Source organism: Nicotiana tabacum, chromosome 2 (assembly GCF_000715075.1).
Source record: "Nicotiana tabacum cultivar K326 chromosome 2, ASM71507v2, whole genome shotgun sequence".
Taxonomy (NCBI): Eukaryota; Viridiplantae; Streptophyta; class Magnoliopsida; order Solanales; family Solanaceae; genus Nicotiana; species Nicotiana tabacum.
In genome coordinates this window covers 32,151,605-32,170,965 of record NC_134081.1, presented here as the reverse complement: position 1 = coordinate 32,170,965, position 19,361 = coordinate 32,151,605, and the positions used below count along the sequence as shown (strand labels likewise).

At 41.2% G+C, this 19,361-nt stretch overlaps 1 long non-coding RNA gene across 1 annotated transcript; it reads left to right on the top strand.

Annotated features, from left to right (window-relative positions):
• Positions 1–14,291: 14,291 nt before the first annotated feature.
• On the top strand, positions 14,292–16,563 carry LOC107765545 (uncharacterized). Its single transcript, XR_012699733.1, has 2 exons — positions 14,292–14,776; positions 16,209–16,563. It is a non-coding gene; the product is annotated as an uncharacterized LOC107765545 (long non-coding RNA).
• Positions 16,564–19,361: the final 2,798 nt, after the last annotated feature.

The following is a 19,361-nucleotide window of genomic DNA, read 5'->3' as shown; positions in this document are numbered from 1 at the left end:
TGGAACAGGGAAGATCCATCCCAGAATATGTATATTGACTGACCATCAGTCACCTAGTACTGAGTAGGCTCAATCCAGCCCGTGGGGAAGATCCATCCCTCAATATAATCAACCGCGCTCACTGAGGAGGGGGGTGTAGACTCCGGAGGGGCTCCTTCAGCCCAGGCGCTATCATAAATCAGTATAACTATTGCGGCGTGCAGTCCGATCCCATAAATGTCACTCATAGTCAGGCCCTCGGCCTCACTGAGTCATCAATCTCTCCAGTCTCTCTCACGGGCTCACCGTGTCAATAAAACTATCCCGAAAACAATGATATGATGCATCAATAAATAACAAGAGAGACTGAGATATGATATGAAATGAATGAATAGCAGTGATTACGAAATATCAATGAAAGGAGTAAGATAACAGCAAGAAATGACCATTATGGGTCCCAACAGTATAGGCATATAGCCTAGATATGATCTCTAGCATGTTTAACAGCTTAATTACTTTATCACATGATGAAAACACGGACATCAACAAGATAAGTCCACTATACAGTGCCATGGAATCAACCAGGCCACAATTCTCACGGTGCACACCAGCACGCCCGTCACTTGGCATGTGCATCACCTCAACACCAATAATATAACACATATTTTGGGGTTTCAAACTCTCAGTGCCAAGTTTAGAAGTGTTACTTACCTCAATCCGAGCAAATTCCTACTCCAATATGCCTTTGCCTCGCAAATCGGTCTCCAAATGACCCGAATCTAGCCACAAACGGTACAATACAATCAACACGGGCTAAAGGAATCAATTCTACAAGAAATTATTAAGTTATAACTCAAAAATCCGAAATTGGTTCAAAACTGTCCCCGGGCCCACATCTCAGAATCCGACAAAACTCACAAAATCCGAAAGCCCATTAAACCACGAGTCCAACCATAAAATTTTTATCAAAAGCCAACACCCAATCGTCACCTAAATCCCCCAAATCAACTCTCCAAATCCCTAGCCTCAAACTCCCAAATTACACCTCAAAAACACCCAAACTAGGTGGAAAATCAATGGGGATACAAGATTATTGATAAAAAACAAGCACAAGGGACTTAACTCAAGAATCCCCTGGAAAACCCTCTCAAAAATCGCCCTATTCCGAGCTCAAAATGTTTGAAAATGAAGAAAATCGCGAACCCTTATGTTTTTAATTTTGCCCAGCAAAACCGCTTCTGCGGTTCACTTGACCGCATTTGCGCCCTTTCACGCCTCTACGGCGCCCAGTCCGCTTCTGCGGACATGCTTCTGCGATGGGCCGTCCGCTTCTGCGAAGCTGCCTCACCTAGCGCCCATGAGCTTCTGCGATCCAATACCTGCATCTGCGGACATGCAGGTGAGGAAAGGACCTCGCACCTATGACCTCTGCCAGCTTCCTTCTTGATCGCTTCTGCGAGCTCGTATCTGCGGTTCCCAATCCGTAGGTGTGATTATACCAGAAGTTGCAAATCTTCAGCAACTCTTCAACTTCAAACATCGTTCCGAAATTCATCTGAAATCAACCCGAGGCCCCCGGGACCTCAACCAAACATATCAACAAGTCTTTAAAACATCATACGAACTTAGTCGAACCCTTAAATCTCCTCAAACAACATCAAAAACACGAATCGCACATGGATTCAAGCCTAATGAACTTTGAATTTCTAAATTTCTACAACCGGCGCCTAAACCTATCAAATCACGTCTGATTGACCCCATATTTTGCACACAAGTCACAAATGACACCACGGACCTACTCCAACTTCCAAAATCGGAATCGACCCCGATATCAAAAAGTCCACTCCTGGTCAAACTTCCCAAAAATTTAACTTTTGCTATTTCAAGCCTAATTTAACTACAGACCTACAAATCACAATCCGGACATACTCCTAAGTCCAAAATCACCTAACGGGGCTAACGAAACCATCAAAATGCAAATCTAGGGTCGTTTACACATAAGTCAATATTCGGTCAACTTTTCCAACTTAAGCTTTCCATTATGAGACTAAGTGTCTCAATTCATTCTGAAATCTCTCCGGACCCAAACCAACTAACCCGATAAGTCATTTAACAGCTATACAACACAAAAGGAGGAGTAAATGGGAGAACGGGGCTACAATTCTCGAAATGACCGGTCGGGTCGTTACATCCTCCTTCTCTTAAATAAACGTTCGTCCTCGAACTGGTCTAGAAACATACCTGGAGTCTCAAATAGGCGTAGATATCCGCTCCGCATCTCCCGCTCGGTCTCCTGAGTAACCTCCTCCACGGGCTGACCTCTCCACTGCACCTTCACTAAAGCTATATCCTTTGACATCCACTTCCGAACCTGTCGATCCAAAATGGCCACCGGCTCCACATTGTAAGTCAAATCACCATCCAACTGAACCGTGCTGAAATCCAAAATATGAGACGGATCGCCAACATACTTCTGGAGCATTGAAATATGAAATACTGGATACACACCCGACAAACTAGGTGGTAAGGCAAGCTCGTAAGCCACCTCCCCAATCCTCCGAAGTACCTCAAATGGCCCAATGTACCGAGGGCTCAACTTCCCCTTCTTTCCAAATCGCATAACACCCTTGATGGGTGAAACCTTCAGCAGGACATTCTCCCCAACCATGTAAGAAATATCACGGACCTTCCTGTCGACATAACTCTTCTGTCTGGACTGCGCCATGCGAAGCTGCTCCTGAATCAATTTAACATTGTCCAATGCATCTTGAACCAAGTCAGTACTCAATAGCCTAGCCTCTCCTGGCTCGAACCAACCCACCGGAGATCTACACTGTCTCCCACACAAAGCCTCATACGAAGCCATCTGAATGCTCGACTGGTAGCTATTGTTGTAGGCAAACTCCGTGAGTGGTAGAAACCAATCCCAAGAACCCCCAAAATCAATAACACAAGTGCGTAGTATGTCCTCCAATATCTGAATGGTGTGCTCGGACTGTCTGTCCGTCTGAGGGTGAAATGTTGTGCTCAACTCAACCTGGGTGTCCAACTCTCGCTGTACTCCTCTCCACAACTGTGATGTAAACTGCGTGCCTCGATCTGAAATGATGGACACGGGCAAACCGTAAAGGCGGACCATCTCTCGGATATAAATCTCAGCCAATAGCTCTGAAGAATAGGTAGTACCAACTAGAATGAAGTGCGCATACATGGTCAGCTGATCCATAATCACCCAAATAGCATCGAACTTCCTCGAAGTCCGTGGGAGCCCAACTACGAAATCCATGGTGATCCGCTCCCACTTTCACTTTGGAATCTCTAACCTCTGAAGAAATCCACCCGGTCTCTGATGCTCATACTTCACCTGCTGATAGTTAAGGCAACGAGCTACAAACCCCACTATATCTTTCTTCATTATCCTCCACCAATAGTGCTACCTCAAGTCCTGATACATCTTCGCGGCACCAGGATTAATGGAATACCGTGAATTGTGGCCCTCCTCAAGAATAAACTCACGTAGCCCATCCACATTGGGCATACAAATCCGACCCTGCATCCTCAATACCCCATCATCCCCAATAGTCACATCTCTGGCATCACCGTGCTGAACTGTGTCCTTAAGGACAAGCAAATGGGGATCATCATACTGGCGCTCTCTGATGCGATCATATAAAGAAGACCGAGAAACCACACAAACTAGAACCCGACTGGGCTCCGAAATATCCAATATTACGAACTGGTTGGCCAAAGCCTGAACATAACTGCAAGAGGTCTCTCTTCCATGGGAATGAATGTAAGACTATCCATACTCACCGCCTTTCTACTCAAGGCATCGGCCACAATATTGGCCTTCTCGGGATGATACAGAATGGTGATATTATAGTCCTTTAGTAGCTCCAACCATCTCCACTGCCTCAAATTTAGATCCTTCTATTTGAACAAGTGCTGGAGGCTCCGATGATCCATAAATACCTCACAAGACACACCGTAGATATAATGCCTCCAAATCTTCAATGAATGAACGATGGCAGCTAACTCCAAATCATGAATAGAGTAGTTCTTCTCATGAGGCTTCAACTAGCATGAAGCACAAGCAATTACTCTACCTCCTACATCAAGACACACCCAATACCGATCCAAGAAGCATCACAATATACTATATACGAGCCTGAAGCTGAAGGCAAAACTAGAACTTGAGTTGTGGTCAAGGCAGTCTTGAGCTTCTAAAAGCTCTCCTCACACTCATCCGACTACCTGAAAGGAGCACCCTTTTGGGTCAATTTGGTCAAAGGCAATGCAATAGACGAGAAGCCCTCCACGAAGCGACGATAATAACCGACCAAGCCAAGAAAGCTCCGAATCTCCGTAGCTGAGGACAGTCTGGGCCAACTCTGAACCGCCTCTATCTTCTTCGGATCCACCTGAATACCCTCACTGGACACCACGTACCCCAAGAATGCCATTGAACTGAGCCAAAACTCATACTTGGAGAACTTGGCATAAAGCTTCTCCTCCCTCAACTGTTGTAACACAATCCTTAAATGTTGGGCATGCTCCTCCTGGCTACGAGAGTACATTAGGGTATCATCAATGAACACTATGACAAATGAGTCTAGATAAGGCTGAAATACACTGTTCATCATATGCATGAACGCTGCTAGGGCATTGGTCAGCCCAAAAGACATCACAAGGAACTCATAATGACCATAACAGGTTCTGCATGTTGTCTTTAGAATATCTGCTATCCGAGCTTCCGCTCGCACTTATCCAGAAAGCCCTGAGTAACCTCTGACTCAGCAACGCTAAATGATGGAGGTCAAAGTCTCCCAAATCTCTCAAGTCTCCTCTGCTCATCATCATCCATAATGGGGACTACCAGGGCCTGAGCAGCTGCAGCCGGCTGGGCTGGTAGTGCCCACAGGTTCTGGAGTCCCTGTATCATCTGCTCGGGTGTACGGGCGGCGGGAGTCTTAGTACCTCCCCCGACCTGAGAAGTGGCTGCTGCGGTCAGAACAGAGACCGCCTGAGCAAGACTGGTACACACGGTCAGAATCTGAGCTAAGGCCTCCTGAAGGCCTGGAATCACGATGGGCACAACTGGTGCCTAAGCTGGCCCCACTGACTCAACTGTATCTGGTACCTGCTCCTGAGCTAGAGCGATTGGTTGGTCTGCAGGTGCTGCCCTAGCTGCTGACTGTACCTGTTTGGAGACGAGGTAGCTGCTTTGACACCCGCAGACCTTGACTCTCCTTCCTTTCATTTTTATTCAGTACTGTTCTATTTTCTCAGACAAGGTTACTAGAGTTTTAGACTATGTTGACATCAATAGCTCGTGTACTCGGTGACACCAAGATTTTGGGAAGGTTGTAGAAGAGATACAATTATTTTTATCAGTTATTTATGAGATTTTCCACTATTGAGCTTATTAAATCATGTTTTAATTGTGTAGTTGTTATGTGATTGCCGACTTGCATAGAAATCTGTTACGCGCTGTCACGATAGGTTGGGATTTTGGGTCGTGACAAGTTGGTATCAGAGCACTAGGGTACTTAGATCTCTCGAGTCATGAGCAGGTTTAGTAGAGTCTTGCAGATCCGTACGGAGAACGTCTATTGTTGCGGCCAAACACACACACAATTATACGCGATCGTCAAGTAATAAAATGATAAGATAGAGTGTCAAACCCACGAGGACTTGAGATTAACTATTAACTAAATTAGACTATCCTAATTATCTAAATAAAAGTTAAACCTAGAAGTATATGACTTTGATCTAATTAAACTAAAAAGAAAATAAATAATGAACTTTGAACAAAGGAAGTGCAGATTTTTATGTTATCAATGTAATGAAAATGATCCAGGGTTATGGGCTATCTAACATTCCCATTGTATTCTTCAATTTAATTGACTAACTAATTCATCTAGCTTATTGGTTGACATGGTTAATATTGCTCATAAGAATCTGTCGAGTTCTTACTTGCCTATTCAAGCTAACATAACGCCTATATGTCTATGGAGTTAGAACAAGCAAGAACGCATTTCTAATTCTTGTACATCAACCAAGCAAGGCAGTTAGGTATATGTCTATCCTAACCGTGAATCCGTTCCCTGATGCCCAGGGAATCTAGAATCCGTTCTCTGTGCAATCTAGAATTCCCACTTTCGAGTTCAATTCTAGATTCGTAGATAGTATTCAATTTGTGATCAAGCAATCAAATAATTAAGCGCGAGATTGAATAAATAAACCAATATGATAAATCAAGAAAGAAAAATCAATATTCGAATAAAAATAGTCATGAAAGAACCACAACCCTAGAACGTGAAGTTTAGCTCCATATAGACATGGTATCCAAACAACAAATCATACAAAGAAACATAAAAATTACTAAGTTGGTGGAAAAAGATGAAATCTGGCCTCCACGGCGGCTCCTTGCTCTCCCTAGGTCGAATCCCCTTCAAAAAGTGTGTTTTATGCCCTAAAAGAGGTGTTTTAGACTTATATATTGCGTACAAAAGTCGTGGGCCAAAGTTTCTCTTTTCCTTTTCCGAATCAGCTCAGGGATTGATGCTGGGGTGGATGCTTCACGTCCGCCTCAGCTTGAACTTCTCAGCATCGGATGCTGGGGTGGATGCTTCGCGTCCACACTTTGTTCCCTCAACCTTGCGGTGCCTAGGTGCGGATGCTAAGGTGGATGACTTCTCCCGACTTCACTCCTAAGGGTGAACCAACTATCCTTTTTTGCAAGGTTGGATGCGACGCATTCACTCTCTTCTCCTATAGATGGAGCATCGTTTCATCATATTTTCGCACTCCAAACATCCTAAATCATCATATACAACTTAATTAGTCATAAAACTAATCATTAACACATGTTGGGCATTTTTAACACTAAATAGCACCAAAAAGCGGTTAAAACATGGGTAAAGTAATATTAAAACAAATAGAAATATGCCCAACATCATCTGTACTTATCTTTGAGAGGCTACCAAACTATTAGGAAACTTCACATTCTTGTACTCTTGTCGTGCAGATTTGTTGATTCTAGAAACTGAACTTCTATTATTCTGTTCTCTCGTAGATGGTGAGGATGTGTGGGATTGGATCAGGCAGATGATCACCAGTACTACCAGCTAGGGCCGCGAGAGGCCAGGGTCACGGTAGAGGTCGAGGTGCAGCTTGTACTGAACTAAAGCAGCACTTGTGAAGCCACTAGTTGCTCCAGCACAAGAGCAGATACCAGATATGGTTGAGCCGGTGGGACTAGCTCAGGCACCAGCTGTGCCCATAGTGATTCCATGCCTTTAGGAGGTTTGGCCCAGATATCGACTGTATGCACTAACCTTGCTCAGGCGGTTTCAGTTCCGGTCGCACCGGCCACTTCTCAGGCCGGGGGAGGTGCTCAAAACTCCCGCCCCCGTACTCTAGAGGAGATGGCTCAGGGACTTCAGACACCGGGGGTACTACCAGCTCAGCTAGTTATAACTGCTCGGGCCCAGGTTGGTCCACTATGAGTGGCGATGAGCAGAAGAGGCTAGAGCAGTTTGGGAGGCTCGGGCCTCCAGAGTTTAGTGGGGCTGAGTCAGAGGATGCCCAGGATTTCTTAGATAGATGCCAGCGGATCCTTCGTACGGCGGGTATTTGGAGACCAGTGGAGTCTCATATACTACTTTTCAGCTGCCGAGGGCAACCTTCAGATGGTTGGAGGCCTGTGAGTTGAGCTAGCCAGCAGGCGCTGCACCCCTTACGTGGCATGAGTTCTCAGTTCTTTTCTTAGAGAAGTTTGTTCCACAGACTTCTAGGGAGGAGTTGCATAGGCAGTTTGAGTAGTTACTCCAGGAGGGTATGTTCGTGACCCAGTATGAGATGAGATTTTCAGAGTTAGCTCGTCACGCGATCTGGTTGGTTCCCACAAAGAGGGAGAGGATTAGGAGGTTCATTGATGGCCTGAATTATGGACTATGCTTTGTCATGACTAGAGAGATTGCATTAGGTGCTAGGTTCGACGAGGTGGTCAATATTGCTAGACGGCTAAAGCAGGTTCATAGTGAGGAGTGTGAGGAGAGGGAGGCCAAGATGCCTTGGTGGTTAGGGTGGTTTCAGCAGTGCCTCATCTGGAGGATAGTCCCACCACAGCAGGGGTCATCCTTAAAGGCCCACTCAGATGGCACATTTGGTTTATCGTGGTGCATCAGCTAGCCATGGTTCATACAGTGCTCGTCCGGGTTAGTAATCTTTCAATGCCCTTCCAGCTTAGAGTTCATCCCGTGATCTATCAGTTTAGGGTTCATCTGTACTAGGTCCTTTTAGTAGTTATTCTAGTTCTTGGGGTCCGATTCAGTCCCCGCCGTCATTGATGGATCAGAGTTTCTTCGACTGTAGAGAGTTTGTACATGTGAGGAGGTATTGTCCCCGTCTTTTGAGAGGACCTGTTTAGCAGAGGGGTCAGGCTATGACTTTTGCACCAGTTACTTCACTACCCGCTTAGCCAGCTTGGGGTGAGACTTAGGCAGCTCGAGATTGCTAGGGGGAGGCTGATCAGATGGTGTTCAGGCTCGATGCTATGCTTTTCCCTCCAGGCCAGAGGTCGTTGCTTCAAACGTAGTGATCACAAGTATTGTTTCAGTGTGCCACAGGGATGCTTCCATATTATTTGACCCTGGTTCCACTTATTCATATGTATCATCAAATTTTGCTCGTTATTTGGATATGCCCCGTGAGTCCTTAGTTAAGCGTGTTCATGTATCTACGCCGGTGGGTGATTCTATTATTGTGGACCGTGTGTATCGGTCGTGTATGGTGACCATTGGGGGATTGGATATGAGAGTTGATCTTTTACTGCTTAGTATGGTTGATTTTGACGTGATTTTAGGCATGGATTGGTTGTCCCCATGTCATGCAATTCTGAATTGTCACGCTAAGACCGTGACGTTGGCAATGCTGGGATTGCCTAGGATTGAGTTGAGGTTCTTTGGACTATGTTCCTAGTAGATTGATTTCATATTTTAAGGCCCAACGGATGGATGGGAAGGGATGTTTGGCTTATTTGGCCTTTGTGAGGGATGTTGGTGCTAATATTCCCACCATTAATTATGTTCCAGTAGTGCGAGACTTTTCGTATATGATTCCTGCAGACCTACCGGGCATGCCATCCTACAGGGACATTGATTTTGGTATTGACTTGGTGCCGGGCACTCAATCCATTTCTATTCCTCCGTATCGTATGGCACCAACAGAGTTGAAGGAATTGAAAGAGCAATTTTAGGAGCTTCTTGATAAGGGGTTCATTAGGCCTAGTGTGTCGCCTTAGGGTGCAACGGTTCTGTTTGTGTAGAAGAAGGATGGTACTATACGGATGTGCATTGATTATAAATAGTTGAAAAAAGTTACAATTAAGAACAAGTATCCTTTGCCGCGCATTGATGATTTATTTGACCAGCTTCAGAGAGCTAGATTGTTATCTAAGATTGATTTGAGGTCTCGGTATCACTAGTTGATGATTCGGGACTCTGATATTCTAAATATGGCATTCAGGACACGCTTATGGTCACTACGATGTCCTTGTGATGTCTTTTGGGCTGACCAATGCCCCAACCACATTCATGCATCTGATGAACAGTGTATTCTAGCCATATCTCGATTCATTTGTCATAGTATTTATTGATGATATCCTGGTGTACTCACGTAGCCAGGAGGAGTATGCGCAACATCTCAGGGTTGTACTACAGACGTTGGGGGAGAAGAAGTTTTATGCTAAATTCTCCAAGTGTGAGTTCTGTCTTGATTCTGTGGATTTCTTGGGGCACGTGGTGTCCAGTGAGGGTATCAAAGTAGATCCGAAAAAGATTGAGGTAGTTTAGAGTTGGACCAGACCGTCTTTAGCTATTGAGATTTGGAGTTTTCTTGGCTTGGCCAGATATTATCGCCACTTTGTGGAGGGTTTCTCGTCTATTTCTGCACCTTTGACTAGATTGACCCAGAAGGGTGTCTCGTTCAGGTGGTCTGATGAGTGTGAGGAGAGCTTTCAGAAGCTCAAGACTGCTTTGACCACAGCTCCAGTTCTAGTTTTACCTTCAGCATAAGGTTCATACACGGTGTATTGTGATGCTTCTCAGATTGATATTGGGTGTGTCTTGATTTATGAGGGTAGGGTGATTTCTTATGCTTCACGCCAGTTGAAGCCCTATGAGAATAACTACTATGTTCATGATTTAGAGTAGGTAGCCATTGTTCATGCATTAAAGATTTGGAGGAATTATCTCTACGGTGTGTCTTGTGAGGTATTTACAGATCATCGGAGTCTACAACACTTGTTCAAGCAAAAGGATCTAAATTTAAATTTGGGACATCGGAGATGGTTGGAGTTGTTAAAAGACTATGATATTACCATATCATATCATCCCGAGAAGGCCAATATGTTAGTCGATGCCTTGAGTAGAAAATCAGTGCGTATGGGTAGCCTTGCTTATATTCCTGTTGGTGAGAGACCGCTTGCATCAGATGTTCAGGCCTTGGCCAATCAGTTCATGAGGTTAGATATTTCGGAGCCTAGATGAGTTCTAGCTTGCATGGTTTCTCGGTCTTCTTTATATGATCGCATCACAGAGCGTTAGTATGATGACCCCCATTTGCTTGTCCTTAAGGACACGGTACCAGATCTGTGTGCCCAATGTGGATGGGTTTAGGGAGTTGATTCTGGAGGAGGCCCATAGCTCGCGGTACTCTATTCATCCGGGTGCCACAAAGATGTATCAGGACTTGAGGCAGCACTATTGGTGGAGAAGAATGAAGAAAGATATAGTGGAGTTTGTAGCTCGGTGCTTGAACTGTCAGTAGGTGAAGTACGAGCATCAGAGGCCGGGCGGTTTGCTTTAGAGGCTTGAGATTCATGAGTGGAAATGGGAGCGTATTACCATGGACTTCGTTGTTGGGTTCCCACGGACCTTGAAGAAATTCGATGCTATTTTGGTGATTGTGGACCGGTTGACTAAGTCCGCACATTTCATTCTGGTGGTGACTACCTATTCTTTAGAGCGGTTGGCCGAGATCTATATTTGTGAGATTGTGCGCCTTCACGGTATGCCGGTCTCCGTTATTTTTGATCGGGGCACGCAGTTCACATTGCAGTTTGGAGAGAAGTGCAGCGAGAGTTGGGCATACGGGTTGAGTTGAGCACATTATTCCACCCCCACATGGACGGACAATCTAAGCGCACCATTCAGATATTGGAGGTTAAGCTACGCGCTTGTGTTATGAATTTTAGGGGTTCTTGGGATCCGTTTCTACCGCTTGTAGAGTTTGCCTACAACAACATCTACCAATCGAGTATTCAGATGGCTCCTTATGAGGCCTTATATGGGAGGCGGTGTCGATCTCTAGTTGGGTGGTTTTAGCCGGGGGAGGCTAGGTTGTTTGACACGGATTTGGTTCAGGATGCCTTGGAAAAGGTCAAGTTGATTCAGGATCGCCTTCGCACGACAAAGACTAGACAAAAGATCTACCCTGATCGGAAGGTTCTTGATGTTGCCTATATGGTGGGAGAGGAGGTATTACTTAGAGTTTCACCCATGAAGGGTGTTATGAGGTTCGGGAAGAAGGGCAAGTTGAGCCCTCGGTATATTGTCCCATTTGAGGTGCTTGAGAGGATTGGAGAGGTGGCTTAGAAGCTTACATTGCCGCTTAGTTTATCGGGTGTTAACCCAGTGTTTCATGTTTTTGTACTTTGGATGTATTATGTTGATCCGTCTCATGTTTTGGACTTCATCACGGTTTAGTTAGATGGAGATTTGACGTATGATGTGGAGTCGGTGGCCATTTTGGATCGGCAGGTTCGAAAGTTGAGGTCATAGAGTATAACTTCAGTAAAAGTTCAGTGGAGAGGTCAGCCAGTCGAGGAGGCTACTTGGGACACCAAGTGGGAGATGCAGAGTAGCTACCCACACCTATTTGAGACACCAGGTATGATTCTAGACATGTTCGAAGGCGAATGTTTGTTTAAGAGGGAGGGGAAGAATGTAGAGACACGTCCGGTCGTTTTGAGTATCGTAGCCCCGTTCCCCCATTTATTGCTTATTCTATGATCAATTGTAGTTATGTGACTTGTTGGGGTGGTTGGTTTGGTTCCAGGGATGTTTTGGAATGAATTGGGAAAGTTAGTCCCAAGGTTAGAAACCTAAGTTGAAATAGTTGATTGGATGCTGACTTATGTGTAAACGACTCCGGAATGGAGTTTTGATGTTTTTGATAGCTTCGTATGGTGATTTCGGTCTTTAGTTTTTGTCCGTATATTTATTTGGAGGTCCACATGTCATTTTGGCTTGAATTGGCGAAAGTTGAAAAGTTGAGAAGTTTGACCGAGAGTTGACTTTGTTGATACTGGGCTCAGATTTTGGATCCCGGAGTTGGCATAGGTCCGATGTGTCATTTATGACTTGTGTGCAAAAAGTAAAGTCAATCGGAGTTGGTTTGGTGTGTTTCGGCATTGGTTTTAGAAGTTGGAAGTGCAATAGTTCATTAGGCATGAATTGGGATGCAATTCGTATTTTTGATGTGAATTGAAGCCTCGACTAAGTTCGCATGATATTTTAGGATGTGTTGGTATGTTTGGATGGAGTCCCGGGGCCCTCAGGTGTGATTCGGATTGAAATCGAATGAATTTTAGACTTATGGAAAACCTATTGGGTTCAGGTCTGTGTAACCGCACCTGTGTGGAATTGGCCGCAGGTGGAGAGCCACAGAAGCGGTCAGGAGAGCGCATATGAGGAATTGGGCAAGGCTTGGTATTAGCACGGGTGCGAGGAAAATTCCGCACCTACGAGTGCGGGCAGATGGTCGCAGATGCGGAGGTTGGCCTTGGAGGCTTTGTCGCAAAAGCGAACCAGCAGAAGCAGGGTGAGAGCCGCAAAAGCGGTTGGTCGGGACTATAGTGGGCTTCGCAGAAGCAATTTTTTCCCGCAAATGCGGCTATAGTGTCCGCAGGAGCGAGACGCCTGGACAGAAGGTTATAATCAAGGGTTTTGAGAATTCTCTCATTTTTGGACTTTGGAAGCTCGGCTTGTGGCAATTCTTGAGAGGGGTTTCACTATATTTCAAGAGGTAAGGAACTTTTGATCACTTTTGTCCGATAATATTGAATACCCATTGAATTCTACACCTAGATTATGTATTTTTAAGGTGAAATTTGGGGGATTTTGGACTAGGTATTGTAGAGTTAGATTTGGGGGATTATTATTATTATTACTATTATTATTTTTATTACTATTATTATTATTATTACTATTATTATTATTACTATTACTATTATTATTATTATTATTATTATTATTATTATTATTATTATTATTATTATTATTATTATTATTATTATTATTATTATTATTGTTATTATTATTATTATTATTATTATTATTATTATTATTATTATTATTATTATTATTATTATTATTATTATTATTATTATTATTATCATCATTATTATTATTCTCATTATTCTCATTATTATTATTATTATTATTATTATTATTATTATTATTATTATTATTATTATTATTATTATTATTATTATTATTATTATTATTATTGTGAGGAGGGATCTTCAATACGAAAATATTCCTACAAAATCCACAAATAAATAAATTATTTCTAATTGTTTTTCATGTTATAGAATTTTAGGAATTCCTTTTAATTGCTTGATTGCATTTAGTTACATTTTTGTGCATATTTAATATTTTAAAATCATGGAAAATACCATAAAATGTCCAAATCTTCATTTCATAGCATTTTAGATTTTTATTTGCATTTAGGATTTAATTACATTAATTAAATATATCTTTAAATGAAAATCACAAAAATACAATGGTCATTTTTATATTTTTAATTTTTTTGTTTTAAATTAATATTTCACTTTTATTAGTATTAAGTTAATTAATTATTATAAAATAGATAAGTATGTTTAATTTTGCAAATTAGATTTAAATTAGGATTTAATTTAGGATTTTAATTAATTTTCTTAGAATTTAAAATCAAAGACAAAGAAAAAAAAAGGAAATAAAGAAGGGAGTTAAAGAGCATGTTTGGTTTTACTTATATTTGGGCCAAAAAACAATTTCAGTGACCCAAATTTGACCACAATTTCGCCCAATCCAGCTGCCATACCGGGTCCAGTCTTCAAATGCCCAAAACGGCGTCGTTTATATAACGTTCAATCTCAACCGTTCGTTGATCAAAATCCAACGGACCATAACTCCTCATCCTTTTCCCTTTTAATTGTCGGAAGAGGCCCCCCCCATACCCCGAATTCATCTCACAGACCTCTCAAACCCTCTTCTCCTTACCCTAATCCTCTGCCGCTGCCGGAAATCGCCCACAGCGGCGGCACCACTCCAGTCAACCCCAAAATGTCATCCCATAACCCATGTCGTCTCGTTGTTCTTTTCCTACCATTAGTTTCGTCGAAAAACCTCCTATATTTGCTCGATTTTTAGATCTAAAAGGGACGAACCCTAATCCTTTCTTTTTTATTGATTGCTTCTGAATCCGGGTCGCGTGGCGACGAAATTTGTACCAATCGATTAATCTCATTGGGGACTATCAATTGGTATCAATCTCTAATCGACTAATGGTCACCGGAACTTGATTAAAACCTGGTCGACCGGCCAGAACTTTGGAGTTCCCATAACTGTGATTCTCTTGGCCGGTGTATGGCGGATTTCATCACATATAGCATTGGCTACGCGTGAGCTAGTGCTCGTGTTCAGCTATAAGCCGGACTTCTTTTTTCCGGCAGCATTGTCTTCTACTGGTAATCCTTTCTTCTCCTCTTCATTCCCTAGAATTGATGATTCGCTGTTTAATTGTTAATAATTAGTTAAATCATAATTTTGCTTGACATCATGCTAAAGTTAATAGTTAATCACTAGGAAATTGTTTTAACTTTCTGAGTAACTACTTGTTGAATTGAACCTGAAGTTGGTCAATTGATAATTACTTGTTGGTTTGAACTTAATCAACTTGTTTAATCAGTTGTTGAGTCATGTTTAGCTTATGTTTGTTTGGTTGCTGTTAATTCAGTTTAGTTAATTGCTATGTGTTAAACGTTTGGTTCTGAGATGAGAAAGAGGGCAGTAATTTTGGATAGTAAAATAATGAGTTAAAAGAAAAGGTTAAAAGAAGGGTGTTAACATGGACTTGAGGGAGTTAAAGGAAATAAGAAAATCAGGGAAGCTTCTAGATAGGGATTAAAATGTAATAGAACAACTGATATTAGGTCAGATTTTGGAGTAAAAAGAGTGAATTTTTAGAAGTTAAAAGAGTGGAAAATGAGAGAAAACTTCTAGAAAGGGACAGCTGTCCCAATTTGTTAAGAAAGATGCTGAAAATTAGGAAAATATCTGAGAATAAAAGGACAGCTGTCCATTTATTGTTAGAGAAGATGCTATTTTCCTAAATTTTAGGGAGAGCTGACAGATCCCTATATTCCCTCTGATTTCTCTCTCATAGCAGTACACTCTCACTATATAAACCCCTGGATATTCATTAAAGAAGGAGGAGAAAAAGGAAAATATCTGGGCATTTTGAGAGGTTTTATTTTTCAGTTTATAAACACTTTTTCTTTCCTCTGCATCTTAAAGGAGGAATCAACATCAACCTTCACTGATTTTCCTTCTAAAAGTATTCTGGAAAAAGAAAAATCAGTATTCAGTTTCATTGGGTTTGGTCCATTTCTGGATTTCTGGAGTAGGTTCAAAGCTGTTTTGTGTTGTTTTCTGCTGCTGCGTTTGCTTTTGCTTTTGTTTCTTCTTCAAAGTCAGAGACTTATTCTCTTTTTTGTCTACTTTGTTGTGAGCCAGGTATTACTCTTGATCAAATAATGTAAATTTCAGTTTGCTTGAAGTGTGAAGTTGTTTGTTTGCTCTCTCAAGTTTCAGTGTTGTGAATGTGTTTGATATTCATCAAGTTGTGTATTGTTTGATTATTGTTGGAATGTAGCCTCGAGTTATGAGCTAAATTATTGCATGTATCATGTTAAACAATGATTAAAATCTGTCTATTTGAAGTTTCCTGCGGATTTATATGAAATTAATTATCTACACGATTTGATCTTTAGCCATGAAGTTTATGTGTTGTTACCAGTTAGAATTAGGGGCTGTGATAGTCAACACCCGGTAAGATGGTTGTTCAAGTTGTAAAATTTTGTCAGTCAGTAGTAACTGTTGGTTTCGCATACCTGCTAGAGAGCCTCTCTGAAAAGTACTGTTAGCACGCGAGGTGGTGGTGACTGCACACATAGCTCTAATTCAGGTTTCAATTGCTAACTGATTCGGCTAAACCAATAGATATTAAAGCAAAAAAGAAAGACGCACCAGAAATGTTTTGTGTACTCCAGTGCGGTGGCGTGTTGATTTGATGCCAAAAACTCTTATCTAGTCCAATTATCATTGTTACTCTATTTCCGGATCCATGTAGTCATTCATGAATTGTAATTAGAGTAATTGAAACTATGATTCGAAACTTGTAATTCTTTGATGCTACAAATTGGCACTGTATTTTTAAGATTCGTATAATTGTGTATTCATCTTTTAAAGCGCACTCTTGTTATCCCTTATCTGGCGTGGCGTGTGTCAATTTTTGTTGAAATATGTTTGGCAAGTTGAAGAAATCCCGTCTCCAGTTGGCTATTGGAGTTTTCCATTTACTGGGGCTCAATTTCGACCCCATTTTCGTGTGCTGATGCTTTTAAGAGGGGTTGTTAGCACATCTGGGCTTCACCCCAAAATACATATGCAATTTACTTGGCTCATTAGAGGTCATGTGTCAATGTCTAATACAATTGAGCCCATAATGCTATCCTAGTTATTAGCCCACGTTTGAGTAATGAATTAGGCAGAAATCAGGTAATCAATTTCATCCAGTCATCACTAGTGATTTAACGTGAATTCGTCCGTGACTTGAAACTATAGATTGTGTTCATCAATTCAATCACGCCGTAGTTTAATCAATAGCTAAATCCAATTAATTACGAACAATTTTTCACTGGAGGCTCAAACTTTCACTTTGCACCTGAGTTTTGTCCGCAACGTAATAACTCTGAGACCTTCTCCAATAATCTCGAATTTAGGACTAAAAATGTATAAACACTCGTAGGATGCTTTAGGCGCGTTCTAATATATTCTTGTAGATTATGTACACGTTCGCGTGATTTAATTATGATTCCAACATTAAATCAAAGTACGCGTTTGCGCGATTTTGGCCGAACAATTTTAATAATTAATAAAGCGTGATTAATTGTGTACACACGCGTGATATGATTTTAGCGCTCCAAATAAAGCAGATTTACACACATGTAATCTGTTTCGAAGATTAAATCCATAAACGCCATAATTAAAAGTGGTAAAAAAGGTAAACGTACATAAGTTCTAAAATACGCAATTAAACAATCAATTAAGCAGGTATGATTAAAGCGACCGTGCTAAAACTATGAAATTTGGGAGTGCCTCACACCTTCTCCCGAGTTAACAAAATTCCTTACCCGGTCTTCTGTGTTTCGCAGACTTAAAACAGAGTCAAATTTCCTCGATTTGGGATTTAAAATAAACCGGTGACTAGGGACAACATAATAATTATTCCAAGTGGCGACTCTGAATCAAATAAATTATCTCATTTTGAATAATGTCACTTCAATTGGAAAAACTCCCTATCCCGCAGAAAAAGGAGGTGTGACAATTATCATCATCATCATATTATTATTACTACTACTACTACTACTATTGGCTTATTTATTATTGTGGATCGGGTTGCATGCCACAGCAGGCCTTATAGGCTTTATATTCGCGCTTGGGCAGGATTCGCCTCTCTGGAGTCTGACATACTAGCAATGAGCGCAGACACAGTGATTTATATACCCATGCTTTGATGAGGGGCATTGATGCTAGGCACCCGTACAGTGCTGAGTGATTGTGTGTGATGAGTGGGAGTTTGAGATAGACAGATTGAGTACTCTGAGAGTGTGAGTACCTGGGATTATCACTGTGATGCATTACATTTGATATGTATATTTGACATGTAGGCATAGAGATGTAACATTCCTCATGCTAGCTGTATTTGACATAGTTTATCAGTGTTGGGCTTAAATTGTTGAATTTGAAAGCATGCCTAAATTTTTGTACTGTGAACGAGCTGAATATGGAAATTTACACTTTTGAGTTTATTAAATCATGTTTTAATTCAAATGCGTAGTTGTTATGTGATTGTCGGCTTTCCTAGTTATGTGTTAGGTACCGTCACGACGGGTTGGGATTTCGGGTCATGACAATTTATGAGATATCAATAAGTATATCTATGGTATTCATGATATTGAGAGGTAGTTAAATGTGAGTATTTGTGAAGCCCTTGTTGGGTATTTATGATTGATAGTTGAGAAAGATAATGAATAGTAATTTGAGGTATTAAATGAAAGTGTTACTAATGACCTAAATATACTATCAAATACTATTAATAAAATTGTTAAGCATGAAAAATATATTTAATAGGAAATATGGACCCCAAGTACCCGTAGTCAAGATTTAAGACCTAAATGAGATTTGTTGGGTATTATTGAATGACTCTTGGTGTTATATATAATTTTGTAGATTATTATTGGTTAAGGATCTTAGACACTCGTGGTGAAGTTTTAGGAGTGTATTGAGGAATGTTAAAACCTATTCCTTCATGAATTTTTTTTCTCCAAATTATATATCGTAAAATGGTTTAGAACTTGAATGCTAATTGTGAATCCTAACTTGTAGGGACAAGCGAATTAGGATTGCACCATTCCTTGCATTATAAATATTCAAGTGCTATTATCATGACTTTTGATTGAAAATATAAAGTGTAACGGTTTTGAAATATCTTTACATGTTGGAGTGCTTGTTGCGACCCAAATTCACGTGACTGCATCCGATACACTATTTGATTTGAGTGAACCAAATCATATGATGCACCCAACCATATGCACAAAAAAGCAATCTAACTGCAGAACCATTTTTTTGAAAATCATATATATTTTTTTATTTAAATCATGAAACATTTTGTAAGCATAGATGCTGCCTTTCATAATAATAGTAAAATAAAATAGAATAAATATCTTTTTATGTATATCATTGTCACGACCCAAATTTTCACCAACAGTAGTAATGCCACCTAACCTCCAAGACTAGGTAAGCCAGCATGTAACATAGTTTAAAACAAACAAAGAGAGATATGATATAACCAAATTTTTCCTAGTTCTGATTCTTTTGTGCTTTACAACTATATTATGTCTTATCGGATTGGTTGGTTCGGGTCCAGAGTGGTTTTGGAGAGAATTGAGACACTTAGTCTCTTAATTGGAAGCTTAAGTTGGAAAAATC